We start from the raw sequence: 18,583 nt of genomic DNA on the forward strand, positions 1-18,583 counted from the left end.
GGACAATGACTGGGCTTAGCATGCTCCGTGTAGACAGTGTGTCTGTTCCTCTGCTTCTTAGGGACTGAGAGGAACATTACATACTGAATTACTGTATGACAATGATGAACTGATAGCTGCAGTGCGTAGCCCAGAGCTCCTGTGCAGGGACTGACATGCACAAGAGTCTACAAGGGCACAAGTTTGATTCCCACAAGGTGGCCCTCTTATATGGCTCTTGCTGCTTGATGTATGAAAAGTAGTTACACAGACAGGCAGGTTTAGGCACAATCTGCACATCCAAGACTTCAGAGTTACATTTCCCATGCCTTGTAAAGCTCTCAATTTCTGGTTTTCATACTCAAATCTACACAACAGTTTCAGGTTTCTTTCCATCTTGGATGTGAAGAAAGTGTTGCTTAGCCTTACCTAAATCATTATCCACACATCAAACACCATCTGGGGTTCACTCCGTTACTTTGAAGATTCCTTCCTCATCAGTCCTATGCCTAAAGGAAGCACAGATAAATGCGTGTGTGCAGACACACATGCAAACGAGCTTCGGCTACATGTGGCTCTTTTTATGCCCATTTTAACCCCAAAGTTGCTCTGTAACCACACTAACAGCGGCTGCCTCTCTGTTTCTTGGCCTCTGGGCGACTGCTTAGTGATGAACCCGGCCCCAGCTGATGCAGCAGCTCAGAAGGGTGGAAAAAAGCACCAAAATGCTCAAACCAGAAAATGAGAGATTCAGAGATGGATGAATTGTCAGCGGATGTGCAGCTGTTCGTATCTGTGCATGTGTGTGTGTCTGTGTGTGTGTGAGAGGAAAGCTAGCACGCATAATTCTGGGACATGACCGAAAACTGTCTAGTTAGAGTGCATCAGGAAATGGATGAAAGGGAGAATTCCCTGCACGTGGTGAGAGGAGAGAGATGGAGCTCAAAACGCCTCATCTGCATGTGTCCTGATGGCTGCTAAGTTGAACAAAGACAAGCGAGAGACAGTGACTACAATACCTTTTTAAACCAGTGCTCCGTCTGTGTGAAAACACGCTGGACATGCTGTGAGACGAAACGGCTGAAAGCATCTTCTTAAAGGTTGACTGATGAAATTGAGCACATGAATTGGCAGCACCTCAGGGGAGGTTTTTCGAAGCTAAAAATACAGAAGCAGAGGGAGAGTTTGTTCATGCTTATCTCAACAACAACAAATTACATTGATAAATACCATGATCTTTAGTTCGGCGTGATGCATCGAGCTTCTTGCAAGCTTTACGCTTCTCTGCGGCTGTACTCTGGTGCAGATGAACATGTGTCCAGGTGTGTGTGTGTGTGTGCATCTGTGCGTTTTCCAGCCTCTCTGGAATCACAAGGGGCGAGCTGCAGAGCATGAGGTTCATCAGTAGTGTAATTAATGTACTGCGGTTCAGTTGTCATGCGTGATATTTCAGCGCCGTGATCTACTTGAGAAGGCTTTTTGATGAATGGCCAATTAGAAGCAGACTCCTCAAGCCTGGTGGCTGACTGATCTCTTTTTAATGGCACTCCTGTTTCTTTGATAAAACGTAAAATGAATCATCGATACCCTGGCCCCGAGGAGCACCAAGCACAGAATTTAATTGTAATTGGGTGTGTAACAGCAGCACTTTGGGGTTGAGGCTGTGCCTGTGTGTATGTAGGCGCGTGTGAGAGCACTTTTGTGGCAACAGTGGTCAGTCCCACTCATACGCTGATGCACATGGCTGCTTTTCCAAAAAATATGTATAATTCACTTAATACGCACATTCATCTTTGTTCCTCTATCTACACTATCTACATAGATAACTAAATGTACATTTCAGCACACAGTGTACGAGCGTGCAGCTGTGTGAGCTTACAACAACACCAATGGGGCCTCATTGTCACAGATTTTTGGTGTTTGATTGCTATTACAGCACACTTCAATTAGGCCTGGCAAGTTTCCCTTCCAGAAAAATCCGTGCTCAAACTGCACTGCTGTGTTTTTTGATGCTTTAATCAGAAAATCTCATTTTATATGCATGATTAATGCAACAGAAATGAAAAGACGAGAGGGGAAAAACAGCCTTTAACATTCAAAGAAATAAAGTCTCTTCTCTTTTTTATTTGCCAGTTCCTGAGGAGATGGCCAAGATGTATTTGCCGTCTCTCAGAATGGGGTGTCATGGCAGGAGACGGGGTTGTTTGAACAGAAGCTGTGAAAACACACCGTGTAACAATTTGAGCAAGCAGCTAGCATATTGAACCAAAGAGCCCACCAGGAGCATTTGGACCACCCAACGGGCAGCAAAGATCTTTGCTATGCCTTTTATTTTTGCTGCAGTGTTTTCCCGGCGCTCAGCCACTGGAGATTTCCTTGCTTCCCTGAGCAAACAGAACAGGTTCAGAATGAGGTGATTAGTGTTGTCAAAATGTCACTGCATCCCCTGCTGGTGTTGGAGGGTTGGGACAATAATCTTATAATTCACTGCATGAAGCTGTAGGAATGTGTCTCTTATACATGCCTGCACTATGATCCCTTTGATTTTTTAGGCGTATGTGTGCTTTCCTCAGCCTCCTTCCCCGGCTCCACCGCACAGTGTGATGGGGCTTCTAGCTAAAATTGCGAACCAGACCTTTCACTGCTGGTCACAATGGAGGCTTGCTCGGCAGGTAGGCACTTGGGGAGATACAGAGGGAATCTTATTTTGTGGATTTAGACTTCATAAACATCATTATCATCTCCCCGACCTTGAGTTGCGGCGCTGTTCAGCGACGACCCCAATTTTGTCAGGAACCTTGAATGGTGATGCGTGCGGTCACATGGGCAATCGAGTCAACAAAGAGGTATTTTCTTCAGTGAGGGGAGTGTGTGGCATGTCGGCGTGCGTTATGTGTGTCTGAGAGAGCGTGTGCATCTATGTACGTGTGCTGACTCAGTAATCTTTTCTACCCTGCTGCCTGGAACCGTCAGCATCTTTCCTCCAAGCAAAGTTTTCTGACTGTGCCTCTGCCAGATTTAAACTATGTAGAACATTAGTGTAACAGCCCACGCTCTTAGAATACAGATTTGTTCTTGAGTGCACGCCAAATGGCCTCTATATTTTATGAGCCTTCTCTCTACTAACGTACCGTCTTGAGACTAATTATCATGGTCGCACTCAAACACAAAGCTCGTTTATTATTGCATTGACATCACATTTGTTTTGGCTTGGCCTACATGGCAGGGACTTCACAGCGGTACAATGCTGGAATCATGTTTTGAGCTTGACAGCACATGGGTTGGATGGAGAATCTGTTCCTTGCTGCCTTGTACACAGCGTTCGGCAGAAAGGTAGTTTGTTCCTTACAGTTTCGTTACTTGTCTCTCCCCCAACTGGACTTTTCCCCTTTTTACGTGAAGGGCTGCTGCACACCAAGTGTGCTGCTCACTGGGGAGTCACACTCGATTCTTGGGAAGCAGTTTTACTCTCTTGGTCCTGGCCTAGAAATGCCTTGAAACTTTTTTATTATCATAATACTTTCCCCCCCAGCACGTTGTATCTGTACACTGATTCCAGCTATTTTTACACATACTGCAAGACTATTAATAAAAGCCAGAGTAATGTTGGTCTGAAAAATGGAAATGATACATGAAAGAGGAGTTGAACATTTAAAGGAGCTTCAAATAATTAAATGTATAATTTTTTTTCTTAGAATATAATAAGTTTATATTTTTGTATTTGTGTTTGTGCTGCAAGATGTATCAATGTACTCCTACATTGTATAGAGATTCATAACTGATACATTTGCAAGTATCATTAGATAATTTACCAATATGCAGTATTGCTATACCCATTCATTTAATATGCCAACTTATTCTTGGCCAGGGTCATAAGTTCACCAGAGTCTATCCCAGCAAGCACCGGGCGGAAACGGGCAGGAAACAGCCTGGGCAGGCTGCCAGTCTTTCACAGGGTGAGAACAGACAGACAGGCACAGATAGGAACAGATATTAATCCACTTATAACGAAGGCAGTGTTTGAACTATGATGCTGTCAGTGGAGTCCCTAAAAATAAAGTTTCGGTTTAATCTCTATGAGTCAATGATTTTCACATGCAGGACATGAAACATGTAAACATGACATTGCTGTGAATATAAAAATTAAAGGGCCTACAAGAAGCAAAAAGGACTTGTATGAAATCACAGCACATCACTGCCCCCATTCATCCACAGTAAACCAGTGCTGGTGTTTCCACCTAAATGGCAGATTAGACCTGGTTCCTCTCAGGGTTTAGACAGAAGAAGTGCACTCACCTCCTGAGCCTGCTTCCAAACTTCTGGCAAACGGGGACATCCTCTTCCCATGTAGCTAGCTAGCTTGCAGCTTAGCTAGATTAATTAAAAATAGCAACAAAAATAACAGCTCTTAATTTGACCTTTCTTTAACCAATGTGGAAAGCTGCTGCTAGACACCACAGCTGTAAATTCAAAATTACAGTGGCGAAACTAACTTTCTACTGACTACTGAATATTTCCCACGACTGCTTGGATTTACCTGTGAAATACAAATTATACGTCTTCACTAAATACAAAACGGATTCCAGCACTTCTGATGCTGCGGTTCTTGCAAGCGATTCATTGCTTGAAAGGAATACGCCATTTGGTGTGGCTTTGCACACGCTTGATTAATATGTCCTAGTTTTAGTTCGCTAGTTCGGTTTGTTGCACCAGTTACATCTTGCCAGCTTTAAGACCTTTCGTGACCTCAGCTAACTTATTTAATCAGATGGAATAAGTGAAAACACCTGTGTGGGTGTGCAGGGTTGTTGCGGCTAATGTTGCTGTGCAATACAGCTGAATATCATTATTACCGAGTGATACCATCAGCTGAATTAATAATTAATACACACTGACAGATCTATTTATGTCAAGGGGTCGACTATGTATCACCACACACTGGATACCAATAATATATTTAATCTTGTTGCAAAGGTCATACAATGCAAATTGCATTTGGAAACAGTTAAAATGTATGTACACTCTTGATTTCCACCTGTCTTCTTCTAGCCAGAATATTTTTAAAATGCTTTGTCAGGGCCAATAATGAGCAAGAAGATAATGGAAGTCCCCACTCCTAACCGGTTTGGCCTCGTCTGTGCCTCATGGACCTGAGGCTGCTGCTGGCCTTTCAAGAGGGGACAGGAAATGTCAAGGAATGGTACAAAGCTAGCTAGTGTGAGTTCCCCAACCTCAGCTGATGGTGGGGTAATTAGTCCATTATGGCCATTTTCACTTTTCACAACCAAACATATTGTGGTAGTAGCTACCCAGACGACGGTCTTATATATATATATACCTGCTGTGACATTTCAGATCCAAGGAGGCACATTCAAGCTAGTTTTGAACAGCAAAAGAAAGCCTTTTTGCACACAGTACATGTATTGTTAAATCACAAAATTCACCAACAAAAATGGTTTACAATTATAGAGAACCACTTAAATATATACCTCTGTTATATATACCTCTAAATAAGCCTGGTACCACCAGGCAGATCTTTTTCAGCAGAACTCAGCTTTCCTGGTGCGCCCCTCAGTTTGGAAACATGAATGACACATCATATGCTTGCCTGCAGCAAGCATAAATTCCTGTGTAGTACAGCAGCAAAAGACTGCTCCTATAGGGGCTTGAAATCTCTCCTCATTCATGAATAAATAAATCTCAGGGGTATCCAAACATAATAATTACATGTTATCATGTGCTGGAGACTGAGGTGTTTCCTCACCTGTTGCCAGTGGTGGTGCTTGCTTTTCACTGTGTCAGGATCCACCCTGCTTTCTGTGCGAGTGTTTGTCGTCCATGATCACAGAATGTGAAGATGGCTACACTGCTGATGTTCAGCTGACTCCCACATATTGGCTCATCAATTTTATTGCCGTTTATGTCTAAACACTTTCCAATTTTTTTTGTTCTCGACCGGGCTATAGAAATGTCTCTGACCACCTACATAATATTAATTTTCCCTGCCAAAATTGACTGGCCTGCTGCAGCGCTAATATCGGATTCATCGCAGCTCATGCATCAGGCCTGCTCTTGCACTTCTTGACTGTGTTTGATGTGTCTTGAATGCGTCAGACTGACATGTTTTCAATTGTTGATTCGTTCCTGTGTTGTCCCAACTCCACGCACGTAACATATTCCACTGCTCTACTTTTGTCACCCTCTCTTTGCATGCAGCCACGCAGATATGCTGTGACACACGCAATATGGCAAATGTCAGCGAAGACAAAAGATTGCGCATGAACAGATACTCCTCCGATCACACAGTCACGAGCCTGAAGTGCCACCCCCACCCTCCACATACAGCACTTGCAGCGGGAACAGCTGGAGATAAAGCAAATGTGTGGGGAGTGTGTGTGTGTTCTGGTGTGACACATCTGGGTAAAGCAACACGAGGGGGTCCTGACAGATATGGGCTGAGTGAGAGCCCGTTCCTATTGTGCTCTGTCACGCTTCTTCCACACGCCTGCCTTCCACTGTCTACTTGTCTCTCGTGTGTTAGGTAACCACACTCTTACACTGTTAAAAGCGCCAGCGATGGTGTGGCGTGGACATGTGCTTGGTAGGTGACATGACATTGGGTCCGTGAAAGATGGAGGGTGAGCGATGAAAAGGACACAACGCAAGGATGTGAGAAGAGGTGCAGCGACGGGAGCTGCTTTATGTCTTTGCTTGTAAAATGGACAAGAGTTTCAGTTGATGAGTGAGAGCATCAGTGACATCGGTGCGTTAGTGTGCAACCATAGAGATGACATCGAAGGCCTCGGGGAACACAAACGATTTCCATTTTGAGTTAAATTCTTTCTCTCCTTCTTTTGCAGCCATGTGCTTCAAGGTTAGCGCATGAGTTACACTTCCAGAATGTGTGTGTTGAAATCAGACATTCCTCTGTGTGAGTGTGAGCTTGCGTATGTGTGTGTACGTGTGTGTGTGGGCTCCCAGTGGGGATTGTATTTCGGTCAGTCAAGCCTGACAGATAACAGCCCACCGTGCTCGTCACATCTATTATTGAGGGGACGGGAAATTGATCGTCTCTAACGGTGAATGTTACCCTGTCTTCCTCAGTGCCTCAGTTCCTCTTTCTCCTCTCTCTACCACTGTGCTGCTCCCATTTGTCCTCCATCCTTCCCTTCTCGCTGTTGGACTCCCCGCTGCCCTTGTTTTCAGTCATTCAGTTTCTTTTCGCCTTCCATCCTCTCTATCTCACAACCTCCGTGCTTGCCCCACTTCCTCCCGCCTGTCTTGACTCCCTTTGAATTTTCCCTGTGTTTTGGTCTCCTCACTCTCAACCCTCATTTTTTAAGTAAAACTTTTGAATGCAGACAAGAACACTGTCTCAGCTTCTCAATTGGCAGCTTAATTTGACTTCTAGTTTTCTGGCAAGCTCTTCTTCTGTTGAAGTTGTTGTTCCACAGTGTATCAACACACCCGACTCCTCTTCCCCCTCAGCTCACACAAGTGAGTTAGAGCCCCTTTCACCCTTCTTCCCTGCCTCCCTGCGCTCTCTCCTCATCTCTCTTTGCTCATCAGCAAGAAATCACGACTCTGGCTCACCTTTGATCATTCTCCCTGGGAACTCTTCATCGCAGAAAGTCAAGTGTTTTATCTTTGTTGTGTGACAATTCAGCTCTGGAAAAGACCACGTGCTGCCAGCCAACACTGCTGTTTGCGCCCAGAATATGCGGTGCGGAGAAGAAGAAAGCCTAATTTGAGCTCAATTCATCATGGCAAGATTGCCCTGCATTTATTGATAATTGCTTTTTTCCGTTTAAAGGGATGGCGTTTAAACCGTCAGTCGTGTAAACATGAGAGATGCAGCTGTTGCCGCAATTAACTTCTCACTTTCCCTAATGAAAGGATTAATCCGCCAGCAAATCTCTCGGCTTCCTTTCAAATGCCAAGCCTCCATTCAGCTTGCTGCCAGTGGAAGAAAGGCGGCCCGTGTCGAACAAAATGGGACTATCTATAACCAGAGCCAAAAGTCACATTCATCAGCTCAGCCTGGTGTCACATCATCAGGGTCCCTTTACTGCTGTGGAACAAGAGAGACCCTTAACCAACTGCTGTTTGATGATTTCCTGAGCGCAGTCTCTGCAAGTGTCTGTTTTCACAGGCAGGCCTCTCCACAGTGCCACCTCCACCCTCCGCCTTTTCTTTCCTCTCGATCCAGAGCTGCGATGCTTGGCGCTTACCCTCCCGCGCCCGCCCCCCTCCCCTTGCAAACACACCATTGCCTCTTGTCAGAATCTCTCAGAATGGACGACAGGGAGTGCTTTACTTTCCACAGACAGTTGAAAGCCAGAAAGTGAATAGCTGTCTCCTGTTGGAATAAGATGCGTCTGGCCAGCCGGGGTTGAATGACAGCCTGTTGAGAATGGAGCAAAGCTTAGGCTAAATCTTTGAAGCCATCGATCAGATGTATTGATCCGTTTTTCCTTTGCACCACACAAACAAGATGGACAGGTGTGGAGATGACGAGACCGATCAAATCCATGACAAATGTCAATCATCATTCCTTCACTGGCCTCTGGTCGGGCTATCCATCAGAAAGAGGAAGCGCTTCTTATCGCTGTGAACAAGAACTAAATTCTGACCTTTAGATGTAAGTTTAGATTGTGAGCTCAGTCTGGTTAAAGATCTTTGGTGTTCAGCACTGGCTTCCTCAGAGCTCTAAACATAAAGTTATATGGACTGACAGCACTTTACTGAAGCAAAGCGTTAGTTCAGGCAGAATGCTGAAGTCGTGCTTGCGTTAGATGATTCGAATCAGCTGCTTTGTACATGCTTCACAATCACTGGCTCATTCATCAGCTGTTTGGCTAGCGGCATCCAATCATATTCATCCAGGTGTGCTACAATTATAACCTGAGACCTCTCACTATTACTCTGCTGATGCTCTCTTGCCAATACCATCTGCTGCTGTAAGTGCCACCATCTCAGCCTCCTCCTTACAGTATGTGCTTTTTTTGTTGCTGTTGTTGTTGTTTTAAATAAGATTTTATATTGAAGTGTGTTTATCAAGAGAAATAGGTTATCTCAGCAGAATCCTTGTTGATATTTTCATTCTGAGAAATCCCTCAAAGAGCAGAGCTGCAGTGTCAACTCCTTGACACGTCTGACTAAGCTGCTTCTTTTGTGCATCTAAACATTCTCTGGAGAAAGAGAGAGCATGAAGAAGTAAGTGATTATGAGCATTTTCAGTCAAGGCAGCCACTCGACCATGTGTTAAAGATCACGGAGAACGGGACAGACTGAAATAGAGGCCACGCGCTGTAAAATTGCAGCATTCCAGTCCCTCTCTGAAGAGTGCCGCAAATTCACGGACAGAACCTTTGAATTCATGTTCATATCACATATCTGCTGTCATAAAATCCTGCAGCCTGTCTGCTTTTGCTTTCACACCACAAACACCTGCCTGGATGGAAAGCCTCCTTTTCAGGAAGTGTGGGACCAGTTGTGAAGTTTGCACCAGATTTTGATTGACAGCTGTGACACCAGCCTGAATGGAATACAATTTGAAAAAGCTAAACTACTGTTAAATCCAGCTGCTCGTCATGAACTGCTAATATATCGATCTCCCAAAGGGGCACGTAGACATGTACATGTGGGAACAGGTATTGGCTCCACGACGTGACTGCAGGTATTTTCCCTGATTTGTCAGACAGAGGAAAGCATATTTCAGCAGTCCCTAATGACAAATAAGTGAAGCGTAGTGACCACACACTAACTAGCCTCCTGTTATACGGTACACAATGCAATTTTTTTCCTAACTCTTAGTCACCACTACAGGTGTGAAACTGACCATAGCCTGGTTCCTTATCCCCCAGCAGATCGTCACTGACGGCCTTCACACCAGCCTAAATGAACCCAAACACGTGGGCGAATGTTGAACCAACCGAACAGGCGAGGTGTGAGAGCACCCATCAAGATCATATTTAAAAGTTTGATGTGTGTCAGTTTTAAAAGGTTGCTAACCTCTCTCTTGCTAATATTACCTTAATGAACTCACTTAAATGGCTTCAGCCAACTCCATATCCATGGTTATTAGTCTATTGATTGATTGTAAGAGCTCCGGTTAAAACAACCATTATTGGTCAGACCCTGACTGCTCGGTGTTAAGTGGCTGCTCTCTTGTTTAAATAATTGTCCCTGTAGCTGTGGACCCATAACAATTTAAATTCATTATTCTGTCTTATTTGTTTTGCTATTTTGGGATCTGTAGCCTATTTTCCTCAATTCTCTTCAATTTGCATACATCATTGAAACAGCCTGTGTAGTGTGTGTTGTTTACGGAGGTAAGTATTACAGGTTACAACTCTGAGACTGATTCTGTGCAAAGGCAGCTACAGAGAGGACTTTTATGTGACAAACACAGATTTTTTTAATGTATGCATTTCTGAGTTTATGTCTTGTGTACAGTTTGTTCTGCTTGAGCTAAATGAGTTGATATTTGATGGAGGATTAAGTATCAGGCAGCTTGTAGATTCATAAACAGCTATCGTCTTGATCCTCGGCTCGTGGACCCCTTTATCTTTGTCATTATTAGCGTCTCCGTATCGCTGTCTACTTCTCCCACAATCCCTCCATTATAATCTCAATTTAGAGCTCCTCCTCTGACCACAGGAGTAGCCAACTCATTTTAAAGCCCAAGATTACACAGCTGCCCTTCTCCATATCTCAACCTCTTCATCTCTCACTCTCCAGCTCTCTCTTCGCTAATCCAAGTATCTTATCTCTCAGCTTTGACTGTCTCCCAACTGTCCACCTAATTCTTTCCCTCTCTCTGTCTGCCTTCTCCCCCTTCCTCCTCCTCCTCCTTGACTTTGTGCTCTTTTCACCCCAACCCCTGCCCCCCCACCCTTTCACATTTGGGCCTTCTGATTGAGTTTATTGGTATGACAAGCAATCATCAACAGAAGCTACAAAGCGTAATGGGTGCACACACGCATTCACACATGCACGCCAGCAATCCCTAGTTCAGCATAAAGGCATGCAGGCAGCGGGTGAGCACACACACACACACACACACACACACACACACACACACACACACACACACACACACACACACACACACACACACACACAGTCTCTTTCACAGCTGAATGAGCATTCACTCCCTGCATGCTCCGTTCTCTCTGTCTGTGAAGGAAGAGAAGAGGGGAAAAAAAGTGGCTCGGACCTCAGCAGATAGAAACTAATGACTGTCTGATTAATTCATTAGCCTGACATTTTATTGCCTGGCTGCTGGAATCATCGCTGTTTACTTTTTTATTTAGACCGACCCCATGTACACACTCTGCTCTTGACACTTTCTCCCTCTCTTGCTTTCATTCCTGCTTCGTCTCCACAGCCCTTATAAGAAATAATAGCAAAAATGATGGTGTTTTGAGCAGGCCAAAGCAAGATGATACTGTGCCGGAGTGCTCTTTGGCTGGCCCTTGGAGTCTAGTTTTTTCTCATCTCCATCAAATCCTTTGTCTCGCTGACAATCTATGATCTCAGCTGGCCGACTGTTACAGAGGCAAAGACTTTTGAAAGTCTTATTTGGCTGAGGACAAGTTAAACAGGACCTATTCCCTCGCAGCCCTCTGTGAATTCAGATTGATCCACCGGCTGATTAGTGATTAGCTGGCCACTTAATTCTATCTTTAGTCGAACCTGGGAAACAAAGTACTTTTCAGAGTGCTCCAGTTGGCCAAGGAGTTTGAAGAGCGAGATGAAAGAGCAACCGGCTGCCTGACAGACTTTCCATCACGAGGTTGGCTAACCTGGTGCAGGGAGACGAGTCGAGCAAATGGTTCTGAAGAGTCAAAAAATGAACGAGCGGGGCAGAGAGAGCCGTCCTAAATGAGAACAGTCACCTGTGGGGAGTGATAAGAGCTGGCAGATGGATAGAGCGATAAATAGACAGATGGGTAGTTAGATAGATGGAGGGGGCTTATTTGCTGAGATGGAGAGGTTGAGAGAGATGATGGGCAGATGGGCTAAAGAGATACGGTGGAAGACAGGCGAGAGTTTCTCTCCGTGCGAACGCTTTAAGGCTCACTGTTGTCTTTCGGGTTTGCTTCGCCAATCAGTCAGACTTCTCTCTTTCCCTCGTTTGGCCTCTTGTCTGCAACTCACCCTCCTCCTCCTCCTCCTCCTCCTCCTGCCTCTCCTTTCCCTCTCTCGCTGTCTTCGTCTCAGCCACCACTGCACTCACGGGGTATTTTTAATAGAATTAGGCTGCTCTTGTTATCAGTGGAGCGGGTAGCCACGGAGTGAGGCGAGATTGAAACAGCGATTTCCAATTTGAGATTGTGTCACACACATCTCCCTGTGCCCAGATAGCATCAACGAATCACCGCCACCATCTCTCTCACTCACTCTGTCCCTCTTTGCCTCTCTCCCCCTCTTTCAGACATCTCTCGCTGGATATTTTAGCCTCGCTCGAGCTTTCCGCACATGCAGGACTAACATCTAAATGCATACATGCTCCCTTCTCTGTCGCTCTGGATTCACTGGCTCCTCTTGACAGTTTATCTTCTTGTCTCTTTCGCTCTCATCCGGGGCGCACACAGAACACATCTCTCTTTCTCCTCCCAAGCCCTGTCCTCAGACTCACTTAGTACCTCCGAATGCAGCTCCGCTTTCGCTCTTTTCTCTCTTTTTTTTACACTTTGTGCTCGTGCCTTTCCCACTCCTCCCACACTTGTTCGTTCCTCATAGCTCCAACTCTCCGCTCGCTTTCTCTCCTCTCTCGTTATTTCGCATCTCTCCTCCCACACCGCCTCCTCTCCCTCCGCCCGCCTTCACCGATTTCCGCCTCTCCTTCTCTTTTCATCTCGTCCGGTGTCACTCTTTCTATCCCCAATGAATATTTCTCCTCCCTTCATCCTTCATCCTCTGCTCCCTCTCCTCGTCCTCTCCTCTCTGCTGCCTCAAGGCGTGGGATCCCTTTGACTTGTCTTGTCAGGTCTTTGGATTTCAGTCTTACCTCTAGAGATATATGGTGTGTGTTCATGCAGTACAGTCCTCCTTGCTTGTGGCCGTGCGCGTTTGTGTACAGGCCTGTGTTTGAGAGGCTAGACGGATGCTGCTGTGCGCGTTTGAAGGGTGGGATGGGGGTGGTCTCTTCCCCTCACTTTAAAGCCACAACTCCCCCTTTTGAAAAACCTCAACAGAGGAGACAGAACTTCAGTATCCTCCTCCATTAGCCGAGGCAGCTGAGCAACCTTGATTCTCCCACTCCATTTTAAAAAGTTCATTCCTCTCCATGCCAACATTTCTCAACACAGTAATTGCCAAATCCAAAATAAGTGAACGTTTCCTATTACACACCCTCTCAACTTCTTCATGGCGATGAATGTAAAATTTGACTGGCGCTTGCAAAGCTTTGACCCCTCCACAAAGAGGAGGTGTGAAGTCTCTCTCGTCTTCTTGTCTCTCACCTTCTATTTCCTATCCTTCATTAAATGGAATGAACTTGGAAATCTTGCTGGGCTTTTGTTTGTCGATGCCAGGGAGTGCAAAATTAAAATGGAACAGTGTACATCAGACAATGGATGCATGAAGCAGGCTTTTTGAAGGTTTTCAACATAAGCATTAACAGTTCAAAGAAGCACAGTGGAAATCTCCAAACTTCTGTACTGTAAGCCTGGGTATTCTTAATACACCCACATGCATGCATGGATGTACGTGTGCTCGCAGCAGTGTAAACAAAGACAGCGGTGTTCTCTCTTTCATTTGCACAACTCATACTTTAAAGTTTATTATCAGTGGATAATAAAAAGGGGAAATGGTATTTTAATGTTGGCTGTCAAACGGCCACACGCACCCACACGAGGTCACATCCCTCCTGTGAGCGGCAGTATGGCACGGCTCTGCAGCTGTACTGTGTTGCTCCGTGCTTTCAGATTTCACCTCTGAGCTCGCTCACATGTTGGAGAAACAAGCACTGCTCTGAGATGAAAACAATTTTTTCGCTTAATTGCGTTCGGATATCCTCCGGCTGAAGTAAGTTTTTACCCTAAAGATTGCTTGAGGCGTTTAATCAAGTATGGGCAGAGTTGAGGAAAAGCGGAATGGGGTTTTAGAGGCGATGAAAAAACTGACGCTTCAATCTCTGCTCGCTTAAAAACTACTGGAGTGTTTTTTTGTTTCCCACCTTGTGTGTGTGTATGGCTGTATTATCGTCTGGGCAGAGCTTCTCAGTTATTGTGTATTTTTCATTTATTTGAAGGTATGTACACACTCTGTAGCTTAAACTGAAGTTGCAGTAAATTTTGGTTAAAAGATTCACCTTAAGTCAGGGCTGTTTTGTAGGATTTTTCTTTTTGGAAATTTTCATTTAAATACTTTTTACATCTGTTTTTTATATGCTATATTAAATGAAAAGTTCCTCATTTGAGGAATTATTTTATATTTTCAGAGCGTGATGTGAGAAATCACTATTCATCTCATGTCTGTGCGTTGTTGGTGGAGGGCAAAGAGAAGGAAAACATGCTGCTGTTTCAGTCTTTTAAACAGCCAGAATTAACAGTCACATTTTGGAACGGTTTGTTTCCAAGTGAAATCAGATGTAAACAAACAGCCATAGCTCCTTCATACCTCCTTCAGTGTTGATGGACCTTAATTAGGTGTAACTGCCAACAGTGGTGGCTTTGCAGCCATTCTACCTCGGCCTCTGCTTGTCATTACAGCATGATATGATGCGATATTAACTTATGCCCCATAAGTTCAGAGCTACAGTCAGTTTAACCTGACATCCAGCATGCAACTACCACTAAAACCATAAATGGTTGTTTTTACATTTATGCCTGGCAAAGCTGTTCTTTCCAACATAAATGCTGTATCTGCTGTTTTTGGCAGGTACCATTTAAAATATACACAAATGTGATCATATACACACATAGTGTATATGCGCGCACACACACACACACACACACACACACACACACACACACACACACACATACACACACACACACACACACACACACACACACACACACACACACACACGAGCCAACATACTGAAGTGAGCTGTTTAGCCATGAATGATGAGCTTCTGATGGGAGTGATTTGATTACACCAGTTGTTTGTCCTCAGATATTTTACCCTCTACCTCGCTGTCTCTCCTCTCCTCCCTCCAACCACTTCAATCCATTTCCCTCTGAAAGTGACACTTTAAAAGGTTGATAGCTCTTTGGCCAAGTCTCAAAGCCTCAGATCGATGCTGGCGGAGAGCATCAAGGCACTGCATGCGTCCTGCGTCTCCAGACATGGAAGTTGAAGTCAACACACCGGGTGAAGATACTTTTCGATTTGTTGCCACCATGCGATCCTTATGTCCCTGTAGATGGGAAATGGAGAGCCGATGACATTTTTTTGCTTTTTCTACTGGTGTACAGGGAGGAGAGACAGGTTGGAGTGGAGTTCACACCATGGTGATGATGATGAATGGACGCACATACTCTGACAGAAAACAGCAAAAAGAAAATTTGTTGTTCGAGATCTAGTCCGTTTTATTACATGGGACAACGTTTAAAGAAAAATGAACACAAAACATCTGGATTTGTTCCTTTTTTCTTGCCAAAGAGTTCCCCCTCCACAATTCCTCCCCCTGCTGTTTCTTATTGCTATAAAATCCTTCCCTGAGACATTATTTTGCAATCAGAGTGCTCATTCTGGCTTCTATAATTACTCTACCTCTTCTGTTCAGCTCACTGCTCCTGAACAAAGTAGCAGTGAAAATGGAACCCATTTTTATTTTGACAATGGCTGCTGAGGTGCACAGCAGCTGAGTGTGAGGAGCTGAAGACGGGGAAGTCAAGCAGGAAAGGCTGGCTGTGCTCATCCTGCAGCCTGTGTGTCTCTAACCAACCCTGTGGTTACCAGTGATCTATCCACACCACCTGGATCCAGTTCAGCTCCTGCTGAGCCCCCCAGAGGAAGACCTCCAGCTCGGCTCTGCTGCTTCCCTCCCCAAAGCAGCCTGGGCTTGGCCTCCGCGTGCAGCCAGACTGGCCTTAGGGGAGCCCAGAGCTGTGGAGCATGGATGGATAACTATCCAGGGGTAAAGCCCACCTTGGGGTACAATGAGCGGCATGGGAGAGGGGTAGCAAAGGCCCCCTGGAGGTATGGAAAGGGGAGTGTTGCCAGAGCAGTCAGCCAAGCCTGTTTCCTCGCTGACTCCACAAACCCCAGGGCCTGTCACGTGATCAAACCATGGAATTGGGGACAAGAAGTAGGGAGAGTAGGAGTTTCCAACATCAGAGACACAATGTCCCCACTCTGCAACTTAATTCTCACACTCACATGTAGAGTATCACCAGTGTAAATTGGCAGAGCAGAGATCAGGCTGTATTAAAGTGTGAACGGTATAAATATTCATCAGTCGGTGAGCAGCAGCGTGGAGGGGAAGCAGTGGAGGATCTCAGGGGGGAAACTGAGATGTTCTTTTTTATATCCTCACTGCTGTGAAAAGGGGTATTATTGTGTCAGAACATTTGCTCCTCCGCGCTTGGAAATGTCATCCCTGTAACTATGGGTTAAATCTATAACCACCTCTTGCCATGAGGACTCTTTCTCGACTTCACATCAGCCGAAATGAACCCAGACTCTTCGAAACCAGACGGGTGGCTTTGGCTCACTGAGGGAAAACCCAGGCTTTTAGTCCACTTTCATACAGCCGGTGACCCTCCTCAGGCGTTGGATTGCGACCCAGCGTGCCGGGCCTCCGGGCCTCTCCTCTCTTCTCTTTCCTCTGAGTGCACTCCCATCGTATCTCTCCATCTCCCTGAGTCTTTATCACAAAAACACAGCACACCACATTTTAATCATGCCCCCGAATAGAAGACATTTTTCCAATTAATGGAACTGCCTTCGTGATGCACTGTGACTCTGTGAAGCCGCAATGCGCAATCGGCCCCAATAAGCCACAGCCAGCGCTTGATGTATGACTGCCTCCCAAGTTTTGAATGTGAACAAGATGATTTTTGAAATGGAGAAATCCGTAGTGAATGAAAGGCTATTGGTGAGGCAGCAAAGGGGGGAAAGTGAATGAGTAATGCTCCGGTGAAGCTGCTGAGTGGCCAACAGTGGGTGTCTGTGCTTGTACTGGGCAGCTCTCCGGCATGAATGTATGGAATTGTATGAATGTGAAGCAGGGTATTACTAAAAAAGAGCATGCACACTCAGCAAAAAGCCGCCCCGGATAAATAATAGAGGGTCAGAAGCTGTTGTCATCAGTCTAGATTGTGTCTATTGATAGGTCATTTGCTCACACAGCCTCTGTTATCCTTCCCAGGCAGCCCATTGACTCATTTCCAACAAGTGATTGACTTTAAAGAGGGTTTTGCCTTCCTATGCCTGGCACCAAAAAAGGAAAGGAAGTTTAGCAATAAATGGAAGCGTTGCAGGGTTTCACTTGCTTCTGTATTGGCGCTTTATTTCAGGGATATATTTTCCAGTGTGTATTTATAACTCTGGGCTCATTCCAGCTTAGACAGGGACCTATCACTTTTCCCAGAGACATAGCCCACAAACACACAGCGGCGGTGGAGGGAGACAGAGTGATTTTGTGTGTGTGTGTGTGTGTGTGTGTGTGTGCGATTATATTTGGGTGAGAAGACATAGTATACGCTCTGAGTCATTTGTACTCGAGTGCAAATGTATGTGTGCACTGTTGTAAAGAGGGGCATTCAATTTAAGCCGCTTGTGTGTGCGTGCGCACACCGACAAGAGCATGACATTCAAATGGCAGACACCCTCATGCTGCAGCTCTTTATGCAACTTGTGCACTTCACAGCTTGCCTTCTTGTGGCTTCATATATTAACTTGCCCTCCCACTTAATCAATCAGCTTGACACCAATCAGCGTGAGTCCTCTATGCGTAACATGTTTATGAAACAAAATCATTTGCTATTGCCTCACTAGTCTCAGAAATATGTCGAGCAACCTGGTGCTGTGCTACGAACAGAATTAAGAGGGAAGTGGCTTCTCTTCTGCACTGACAGGGAAGGTTGAACGGCCGTATTAACCAGAGGTAATTGAATGTAGAAGTAACAGTGCACAGTTTAGCTAGGGGATTAACCCTTGCACTCTCTGCTCTCTCTACCAAGCTCTGGCAAAGAGGCTGGTGAAGTTCGGCTACAGTGCGGCTCCGCCTCGGTGGAAGTTGTTTTGCTGGTCTGGAAATATTTTAAGTTTCGGGCCTGTGAGACCGCCATAGTTCAGCTCAGTTCATTGCCATTTATCATGAGTGACGGGTGGGGAGTGAAAAAACTCAACACCTTTCTGCGTGAGCAATGGAGCTGTCTTATTACCCAGTTAGGAAACCAACTGTGTGCTTACCAGAGTTCTTTTCTCAGAGACAGAAACAAGCACCGGCAATTCATCCCTTGTTTTTTCCCAGCATATTTTACTCTTCTAGGGAGATTTCATTACTTTGAAGGAATCAGACAGCATAGAAGAGATGTAAAAATAAAAAAGTGCAGATGTTGGCTTTAATCTTGACTCATCCATGATGATACAGCATGCTGACATTTGCTGAAGCAGTCTGACTTGGAACCCTTTTTAC

At 45.2% G+C, this 18,583-nt stretch overlaps 2 protein-coding genes across 5 annotated transcripts in view; both read left to right on the forward strand.

Moving 5' to 3' along the window:
- LOC139339495 (E3 ubiquitin/ISG15 ligase TRIM25-like) overlaps positions 1-18,583 on the forward strand; it is a 308,448-nt gene that overhangs the window by 263,255 nt on the left and 26,610 nt on the right. The gene's annotated exons all lie outside the window — the stretch shown is intronic.
- LOC139339494 (uncharacterized) overlaps positions 1-18,583 on the forward strand; it is a 138,601-nt gene that overhangs the window by 6,230 nt on the left and 113,788 nt on the right. The window lies entirely within an intron of this gene.

The sequence above is a fragment of the Chaetodon trifascialis genome, chromosome 11, assembly GCF_039877785.1.
Source record: "Chaetodon trifascialis isolate fChaTrf1 chromosome 11, fChaTrf1.hap1, whole genome shotgun sequence".
NCBI lineage: Eukaryota > Metazoa > Chordata > Actinopteri > Chaetodontiformes > Chaetodontidae > Chaetodon > Chaetodon trifascialis.